At 50.4% G+C, this 9,626-nt stretch overlaps 1 protein-coding gene and 1 non-coding gene across 2 annotated transcripts in view; both read right to left on the reverse strand.

Annotated features, from left to right (window-relative positions):
- Nucleotides 1–6,177, reverse strand: part of SMPD3 (sphingomyelin phosphodiesterase 3) — an 83,682-nt gene extending 77,505 nt beyond the window's left edge. The window contains exon 1 of the mRNA XM_061138801.1: nt 6,049–6,177. The gene's annotated coding sequence lies outside the window, so the exon portion shown is untranslated. The remainder of the gene's footprint in view (nt 1–6,048) is intronic.
- A 2,985-nt stretch (nt 6,178–9,162) lies between these two features.
- On the reverse strand, nt 9,163–9,235 carry TRNAG-CCC (transfer RNA glycine (anticodon CCC)). The gene has a single exon. It is a non-coding gene; the product is annotated as a tRNA-Gly (tRNA).
- Nucleotides 9,236–9,626: the final 391 nt, after the last annotated feature.

Consider the following 9,626-nt stretch of genomic DNA (forward strand, 5'->3'; position numbering starts at 1 on the left):
GTTAAGACTTCATGCTCCCAATGCAGGGCATGTGGGTTCAATCCTTGGTTGGGGAACTAAGATTCCACATGCCATGCATGTGTGGCCAAAAAAAAAAAAAGAAAGAGAGAGAAAGATGATGGTTTATGATTACTGGTTCTTTCCATTTCTAAAAATCTCTTTCTGCTTACTGCACACACCCTTTCCAGGGTTTCTGCAGCCGTTTCCTCTTTCCAGGCACAATTTTTGTGTGACAGGGCTTATCCCAAGCTGGAGTAATGTGATCCCTGTGCCCAGCTCTGTGCCTGGCATGCTGCAGGCACAAGAAATGCTTGTTGAATGAAGGAAAATCCAGTTCTCTGAGGGACCCCTGGGCCTCTCAGTTTTTGCTAGAGTAACTATAGCAGCCTTAGCAATTAATTATACTCTTATTTCCTTTCTCATATTGGCCTAAAATCCTGACAATCTAAGCATTCTGAAGGGTAATAGCTAGGATTAGAAACCATTTCCTGATCCTGTTAGCCAAGGAGATGGTGCTCAGCTATAGGCATGGCTGCCTAGAGACCCCCGCAAATGGTCTCCCTCTTATTACATGCTGTTCTGATGCTGAGGAGAGTTAATTAATGACTCTAAATAAGAAAACAATCAAATCTGTCTGCAGTCATATGAGTCAGAGCAGACCCAGATGGGAAACCGGTCCTTGGCCTCCAAGTGCCCTGGGGGAAAGCAATAACAGCTGTCAGAGCCCTGCAAAATCCCAACCTAGAAGGGGAAGGAGTTGCTCAGAATGGCTTGGAGACCCAGCATGATGTGAAACAGTTTCTTAAAAGACCAGGCCCCCTACCTGGGTGTTGTGCACACTGACTCTAGGGAGAGGAGAAAAAGCACAAGCCTGTTTCTCTCTCCTCTCTTTAGACACCCAAACCTGCAGCAACCACACGGGCAGCTCTCAGGCACAGGCCTCCTGGATGTGTGTTGCAAGACCAGGGCAATTGGCATTGCCACCTGGAGGATATGTGGCTTGAAGCCTATCAAGCCCCAAACCTGCCCACCTTCAGGACTCCTGTAGCCACATATGGAAGTGGAACATTGGTTGTGATGACATGAGGGCAGAAATGTGATGTTTCCCTGAGATTAGGTGAGGCTCGAAACAGTGAAAAATTCATTTTTGTGTTAGAAAGTTTGCTGTGAAAAATCTGAGAGTGAGAATGGGTGGAAGAAGCCTCTTAACAATATCCAAGTGTTCTCAGCACTGGAACAGGATGCTAGCAGATAAAGATAAGCCCTACTTCTTTAGCTCTATATGAACTCTGTTGAGTAATAACAGCATCCTCATGGTTCTCTCTCTCTTCTTGCATGCTTGGCTTCCTGTGAAACAGTTCCATGCTGGAAAGAAAACTCTGCACCACTGGCCATGAGGGTCATATACCTTTCTCCTTCTTTGGTAATCAAGTTCGGGTTAGGAGCCCTTTGTCAGGATAAAATGTAATACGGATGTGACAATGCACTTGCTCAGTTTGAAATCCTCTTTGTGATTTATGTCTGAATATTATTGGTCCCCAATTTAATTCTTCTAAAATTTGGTTAGAATATCCTAGAGGACAGGACAATATTTCAATATTTCTTCTACAATAGCAGTAGGGAAAAGACTAGTGGTAAAGAGGAGTCTCTGGAGTTTTAAGACATCCAGACTGGAACATAAATGTTGCCCCTTCTGATCTGTATAACCATGGGCAAACCCCTTTCCTCTTGAAGCAGCTTCATTTGCTCATCTTGAAAGTGGGAATAACAACACCACCCACCTCATAGGACTCTGAGAATTAAATACATTCTTACATGTGAAGAGCCTGACTCAGAAATGTTTCCCCTTATTATTAGCTTGCAATTCTTTAAATAGGGACTGCTGCTGGGTTCATTCAAAGTGATGCAGTAGAACTAAAAAAAAAAAAACAACAAAAAACAAAGTGATGCAGTAGATCATCGACAGCTATGTTTTCTCTTGTTCCATTCTGTGACCAGTTGTGGGGAAATCCTCACAGAGGCTCTTGGTCCTTACAGTTTGCTCCTACTCTATGCCCTAAAACTGTTTTTTCTCTACATGGGCTGAGGCCAGTGCTCCAGAACCTTGGACAGCTCCACTCCTTAGGGACTGCTGGGCTGCCTGAAGAAGCATGAAGGACTTGGGGGATTTTCCCAGAACGGCTGCATTAGTGTGGGGATTTAGGGATCCCAAGGGCCTCAGTCTCACTCCCAGAAGGTGTACCAGTGAGTGCATGCTCAGATTCTTCAATACAACCAGCCCTCCTGGAAAATTCTGAGGAGCCTCTCCTCCTCAGAAACCCTATCCATAGGAGTTACCAAATCATCAGGGCCTTTCCTTCTCTCCTAAGAACTCCAAGGGTTTTTGTTTTTTGTTTTTTTTGAACCCAAGAAGAACAGAAATACCACCCACATCTTCCTGTATCCGCTGATATTTAATTTGTTTGGCTTCAGTACAAGGATTAAACCTTCTTGATTAACCTTGAGTGAAAGTAATAATGTATGAGCATGAAGAAAGGCTTTATAAGACAGAGACTCATGTATGAATGAAAAAAACATAATGTCATTGCCTGTATGTGATGTTAAGTGACAGTCTCTAATCAGGATAAGCAGGTAGTTCAATTTATGAGATAATTTATCTTTTCACTCTACAGTGCAGAACACAACACACATACGCAGTCACCTTCTGAACAGGCAAGGAAGAGATTAAGTCCTATTTTTACTTTATGATACTGAGTCATGTAGTTCAATGCAAATCGCACGGATGTCAAAGTAAGAACAATACCAGGTATTTAAATATCTCTTTTACTTTAAGGAGCACTGAAGAGTTTGTGGCTGCATGAAATCACATTAGAGCAACTCCAGGAGAGGAGACATGTGTCAGCAGGTGGGCATTTAAGACTGAGCATATCCCATCCATCCCCCCTATTCCCATATCATTAGGCCTGGAGGAGCCAGTGTTTACTAGTTCTTTGCATTTAAAAATAGCACCCTGATACCTGGGTCTGACACTTTCTAGGCCATAATGTTGATGAGAAAAAGAAAGTATATGTTTGAAAAATATGCTTCTGATTAATAATGAGGAAGAGGGGAGGACAGAAGTAGAATAGGAAGAAAAAGGAGAAAGGCATTGAAGAAAGAGAGGAAAACCTCCCTGAGCTTGATGAATGCTTTTCATGCATTTTTCTCTTAAACAGATTTAATGTCCACCCTCAGTTGGATGAAACCTTGAACAAAGGTCTTTAGGCTCTCTTTAAATATTTCCATATGGGAGAGGACAGTGGCAGTTCCATTGCTTGAAGGAACTGCAGACAAGAACTTCAACTCAGGACTCCAAAAGCAGACAAGTAGCCCCCAAATGGTTTTTACCTAACAATGCCCACACCCACCTTGAGCTTTCACAGTGTGAGGGAGTGTTCGTTCCCAAATTTCAGCTTGGTTACACTTCTGCCCAGCAGAGGTCGCTGTGGAGACGCCGGGTAGGGCGGCTCTGTCTGGTAACTGTTCTTCCTGTGGTTCCACGGGCCACTGTCTGCCCCTCATACGGGAAAGGAGTCTCTGGTGACAGCACCTTTGCTGTCAAAGTGCTGTATAACTGAGGTCACTTGGTGGGAGTGGGCAGGTTTGGGAGGGCTAGCCTCATCCTGTAGGATATCTGCCCACAGTGATATCTCTGTCATGTTCGTGCCTTCCTCATAAGTGTTTGGTATTACTGAGAGCCCACCTGTCAACTGACCAGCAACTCCGGCCTCATAGCCCTTCCAGATAGAGGCCAAAGTGATGAAAATTGTCTTGCCACACAGTCTTGCACCCGCCCCATAAAGGATTCTGTTGATGAGCTCCCCAAGCTCCACTTGTCAGCCCAGGATGGTGGGGAGCAGAGTTCTGGTTCTCAGGGCAGCCCATTACAGCAAGATAAGGTTTCTGAGGGATGGGAAGGGCAGGGTGCTGGTGAGGATATCAGAGTCAGACCCAAAGCACCAGAAGGGCTGACGAGAGCTCCACATACTTGTGGGGCCCCACTTTCTGGGCCACACCACATGCACATGCTCTGAAGCTACCTCCACCTTGAGGGCATGCACTGGGACCCTAGGTCATTACTGCGGCCTGAGAGTTGAAGGGATGACTACCCTGCCCCCAACTCCACCATCCAAGGCCAGCAGTAGTTGATTCTTTTTACACAAAACCAGCTAGATGCACAAGCTCACCATGACACACACATGAACACTGGAGCACAAACTGGCACCTCACCCAGGCATACACATTCACACTCACACTCTGATCCACACCATCACCCTTGCAAACACTGTGAGACACACACACACACACACATTTGAATCCTGGAACCAAATTTGACCCAACACCGGCTGATGGAGTGGGGTTAGGGGGTCCAGTCAGGATGCCCCTACCAACCCCTGGCCCACTCATGCATCCTGAACCCCGGGCCCCTCCTCGCGAGGCGGAGCCCCTTAATTGTCCACGTCCTCGTGGTCACAGGTCTTGAACGCTCCACAGAAAGGACCCTGGCTACCGTCGCACACACAGCATCCTGGGTGCCGGACCAGCGAGGGTGGTGTTGTGCGGGGAAGAAGGGTGCGGGGTATAGTGCCTTGCCGGGCGCAGCCGCCTCCTCCCTCGGGATTTTCCATCGCGGCTCGCGCGGGCCCGCGGCGAGGAGCGAGCGCGCTTTGTCTCCCGCCTGGTTTCTCGCACGTTTCCGCAGAAGCTCCCCGCGCCGCGCCCGAAGCCCCCCCACCCCTTTCCTGGCCGCGCCCCCCGCCCAGCCCGTGGCGCAGGCCCGCCAGTGCGGCGACCGCGGCTTTGTCCTCTCGCCCGTGGATTCGGGGGCCGAGCGCAAAAGCCCCGCGCCCCGAGTGGCCGCCGTACGCCTGGGACACAGGTCTCGGCAGTCGTATGTGAGGTGCGCCCCTCGCCGAGCGGAACAGCCCGAGGGTCTATGGGGACGGGGCGGGTGCGGGGGGCGGGGAAGCGTCTGCCAGGAGCTCTAGGGCGCTTGAGAGGGGACCAGCCCCGTCCCGCCCAGCACGTGCCCATCCAGGTCTGGCTACCCGCTGCGGTTCAGGAGCCCGAAGGCGGGGCGGGGCGGGGAGGGTCGTCTCAAGTAAGGGCCTCTGGCCTGGATCCAGTTTGAGAGCGACAAGGCAATAAGGCCCGGGAGGGGAGAGGTCGGGAGGGGGTTCCTCAATCCCTCTTACTTTTCCCCACCACACACCTCACCCCGAGGCCACTCCGACCTTAGACACGGGGCCCAGACCGCAGAGGACCCGGAGAATCCGTCAGTGCTTTCCTGTCCCAGCGACTCCTAACAGGGTGGGGAGGGGTCTCTCCGCCTTTTCTCTTCACATCGCATTCCCCCCTACCCCCCCACCCCCCGCAATAACCTAGGTGGGTCCAACTGGGAGGGGGAAGAGTCCTCTGTCTCCATCTTCATCCTGTTCCCGCCCCCCACCCCCGCCACTTTCACAAAAACCCTAGCCTTCGGGGGAGGGGTGGGTGCGAGGGTCTTTCTGACATCCCCAAACAGCCCTTCCTCAGGAGGGTCTGAGCAGAGGAGGTGGAGCACCGCAGTTTCATCCATCACATCGAGACCCTCTTTGTAACGTCAGGCAGCCGAGATGTTGTGGGGAATGGTCCTCCTGCCTCCGAATCTTTCGTCCCGGAACACTCCCTTCCATCCTCAATAATCCAAGCAGCCTCGACTTCAGGCACAGGCTGAGAGAGACTCTGGTCTCTCAATGCACCGTCTCAGGAGAGACGGTGGGGCAGGTCCCCAGTCCCCTCCTCGCCCCTCACGCTCAAGAGCCTCCTTCACCATAAGACAAAAACTAACCAAAGCTGCTCCGATCCCAGGCACAGGGCCACAGAGAGACTCACGAGGAGCCGGTCAGCAGCTCTCCGGGACAGATGGTCTTGGGGGCGGCGAGGACTGGTCCCATCAACTCCCAGGTCCCCTCACGCCTCGGTTCATTCCTTTCCCCAAAAAACAAAAGCGAATCCAGCAGCACCGACCTCAGAGAGGCGGGAGGGCTATCGCCGCCCGGCAGCGCACCCAGCTCCTCTGGGCTCCTCACGGCTTCAGCTGTTCCAGGCGATGGCTCTCGCGGCGGCAGCGGCGGCGACGGCTGCGACCGCGGCTCTCCGGTCCAGAGCCTCCCTCGGACTCAGCACCTGGAGCTGCGAACAGCTCCGCGCCTCATTCCGCTGTCCCCGCCTCCTCCGTGCCGCCGTAGCCAATGGCGGCCTGGGCTCCGCCCAGGAGGCCGCCCATTGGGGGGTGCCATCTCCACTCCCTTTGGCCCCGCCCGCGGGGTTCCTCTGTCTCTCCTACAAGACCGCATCCCCGAGAGACCACCGGAGTTTTCGCACAGCCTTCTGGAACTTGTAGTCCTTTAAGGACGCAGAGTGGGCTCGTGCATCGGGCAGGTAACGAGAGATAGACTGCATTTCCCAGGGTGCACTGACGAAACCGAGGCGCTGAGGAGGGCGGGAGGACTGTTTCTATAGCAAAGGCGGCCAGTTGGGAATGGCTGATGGAGATATGGGGCAGGCCACGGGACCCTCGACGGATTGTGCGTGACTTCGGGCAGCCTCTTGGGAGGCCGTTTGCATTCTTTTTTCGCCTCGGTCCCCACGCCAGGACTGTGGGCCTCAGTTTTCTTATCTTGGAAGAAGGGCGTGGAGTCGTCTCCCCGCCCACGCTCCACGGTGTTAGGGCAAACCGGGAGCGGAGCCTCAGTGCTTTTCCCAGCAGTGGGGAGATGGGACGGAGACTCTAGGCTTGAGAGGAAGGGGCGCTTTCTGAACTCTATCCCTTTGTTTGTGGCCCTGTCTTGTCGTAGAGAGGCGCTTTACTTTTGGTCATTTTCCTTGGGCCATCAAGGCCTTCCCATCCTAGCTACTGGCCTCGTTCAAGCCCTTCCTCCTCGAACCGTAACGTCTTTCACAGCGTAGAGAGAGGGCGCTTATCCTGCTTTTTTTTTAAAAAAAGCGTTCACCAGGCTTCCCATTGCCTCTGGAATTAAACCACATTCCTCAGTATCAATCCAAAGGCCCCTCAAGATCTAGACTCCACTATCTTGCCACACTCTGAACTTCTTTGGAAGCTCCGGTTCTCTCCCGTGGGTCCCTCCACCTTGCGCTCAACTAACTCCTCACGCTCTTCAAGCCCCAGCCTCGACGCTGCCTCCTTAGTGAGGCCTTCCCAGATGCCCGGCTACTTATGAGGTACCTCACCTTGTGTTTGAGCCGCACTCTCTGCTTCCCTCATTCTACTTGTTTGAATAACTGTCTTCCACAGATAAGATCCACAGAGCAGGAACCGTGTCTTATTCACACTTAGTGCCTGTAGTGTCTGCCACATAGTAGGTACTCAGTAGATACTTGTAGAATTGAAACTGAATGTAGTGTAATTGAATTTGCCTTCCACCTCCATGATTTTGATCTCCTAAGGTTAGACATTTCCCATTGCTGAAAGTGTTCAACTAGAGAGATGCCACCCCTTTGAAGAAATGTTCATGTTATTCACACAATGGCTTGAAATTTTGCCTGAGTGCTTAGAGGGCCTTTGACGTTTTCAGTCCTGTGACGCAGGGAGTGATAGATTTATGCTTATTATTCCTTAGAAGTCCTGTGAATTCTCCCCTAAATGTCATCAGTTCTTCGTGTTCCTCTATTTCTAGCTGTTGGCCCTTCTTCTTTCTGTGCCTAAACACTCTACCTCCCACTCCCTTTCTGGGAAAGAGCTCCTGCTCCTGTCAGTAATGAAGTAAAGACAGTCTGAGATCCCTGCCCTTCTCTCAGCCCTCTTCTCAGCATCATAGGCCCCTGGTGTGCTATCCCACCTTGCTAGGTAGCATCTTTTCTGATTTTCTTCCCCATCCGGAACCCTGGTATTGGCCAGATGGTCCAATTAATCCCACACGTGCTTCATACATCACTACGTCCAGACGTTTTGGATATATTTTAGTTAGAGCATTCTTGGAAGAATGCTTTAATAAACAGGAATAGTTAATTTGTGACCAGAGAAGTAACAAGGAGGTTTATTACCCTGAATCTGATTCAAACCAAAAGGACAGAGCCCGAGAAAGCAACACTGCAGTCCTTGTGTTGATGACATGCAGGCAGGGAAGGCTAGAATGGGAGAAGGAGTCAAATAGATTGCATTTAGAGAAGAACTAACAGGATTTCTATGGGGCATGGCAGAGAGGCTTTGATCCTGGTTAGACCATGAGGAAAGGCCTTTGGAGCTGAATGGACAGTTGGGGGTCTTATTACTGAGGATGAGGAAAGTGTAAGGAGGCAGGGGGAAAGGGGATTTGTGCTGACACAGAGTGCCTAGTTCTGTGGATGCCGTGAGAGCAGAGGTTGTTGGAAAAGCGGGAAGGGGGGAGGACTACACCACAGGGTGGGCATCATCCCAGCAGCCACAGAGTATCAGCAGGGGGCTGCCCAAGAAGACCTCCTGGAGCAACAGTTGAAACTCTAGAGGTCAACTTAGTCTCTCAAGAGTAGTGCTAGTTTTCAGGAAATTGTTAGCAGCAGGGTAAAAGTCAGGGTTCCACGATTCTCCCAGAAAGCAGGGACTAAAATAGCATCTGCTAACCCAAGCTGAGTCGGGAAATCCAGATTCTAATTCTGACTTTGCCTCTGACTAGGTGTATATGACCCCAGGCTGGACCTGTTTCTTCAGTTGTAAAATGCTGTTTATTGGTGGTAAAGAGCAGCTAATAAGATGGAGGTGGGGAATTCAAACCCATTTACTAGCTGTGTGACCTTGTAAAACCACCTTCTCAGATCTGCAGTTTGCTTATTTGACAGTGTTGAAAGGGAGAAATGAAATGCCTATGTAAAACACTTCATACATATTAAGCACTGAATGAATGTTTGTCTCTTTCTACAATCTTCATCTTGAATTAATCAGAAGTTGGTTTGACTATGAATAAATAGACAGGAGGTAATGTTCTGGGTAATCTGAGTTCAAATCCCCATTCCCTCTCTTATTATATGGTTTTGCTCAGACATGTGCTCAACATATTTGGTTTTTTTGCTGCACTGCATATTATTTGCAGCATGCAGGATCTTTAGTTGTGGCCTGCAAACTTAGTTGCAGCATGTGGGATCCAGTTCCCTGACCAGGGATCAAACCTGGGCCCCCTGCATTGGGAGCACAGAGTTCTAGCCACTGGACCACCAGGGAAGCCCTTGTTTTGTCTTTTTTAAGCGGGGGTGTGGGGGGGTGGGGGTGGGGGTGGGGTGGGGGTGGTATTAGAGCAGAGTATTGTAGGAGAAATTCTAGATGCTTATAAACTGGAGTTGCAAAGGATTCCAGGGGAACCCTGAGCTAGCCTCCTACCTTGTTAGAGAGACAAAAGGTCTTGGTGAAGTTCCATAGATCTTCTAATTCAACTAGGCTGCTGAATCTCAGACATGGGGCTGGAGTGATTAATCAGGGCTGGCTCCTGAAGAGCCTAGTATATCAGACTGAGAAATATAACTTTATTTAAACGAGAATGAAGATTTTTAAGAATATGTGCATTTTGCAAAGGTCTAGGGCCTGTGTAGGGGCTTCCCTGGTGGCTCAGACAGTA

This window comes from Dama dama, chromosome 4 (genome assembly GCF_033118175.1).
Source record: "Dama dama isolate Ldn47 chromosome 4, ASM3311817v1, whole genome shotgun sequence".
NCBI classification, from domain to species: domain Eukaryota; kingdom Metazoa; phylum Chordata; class Mammalia; order Artiodactyla; family Cervidae; genus Dama; species Dama dama.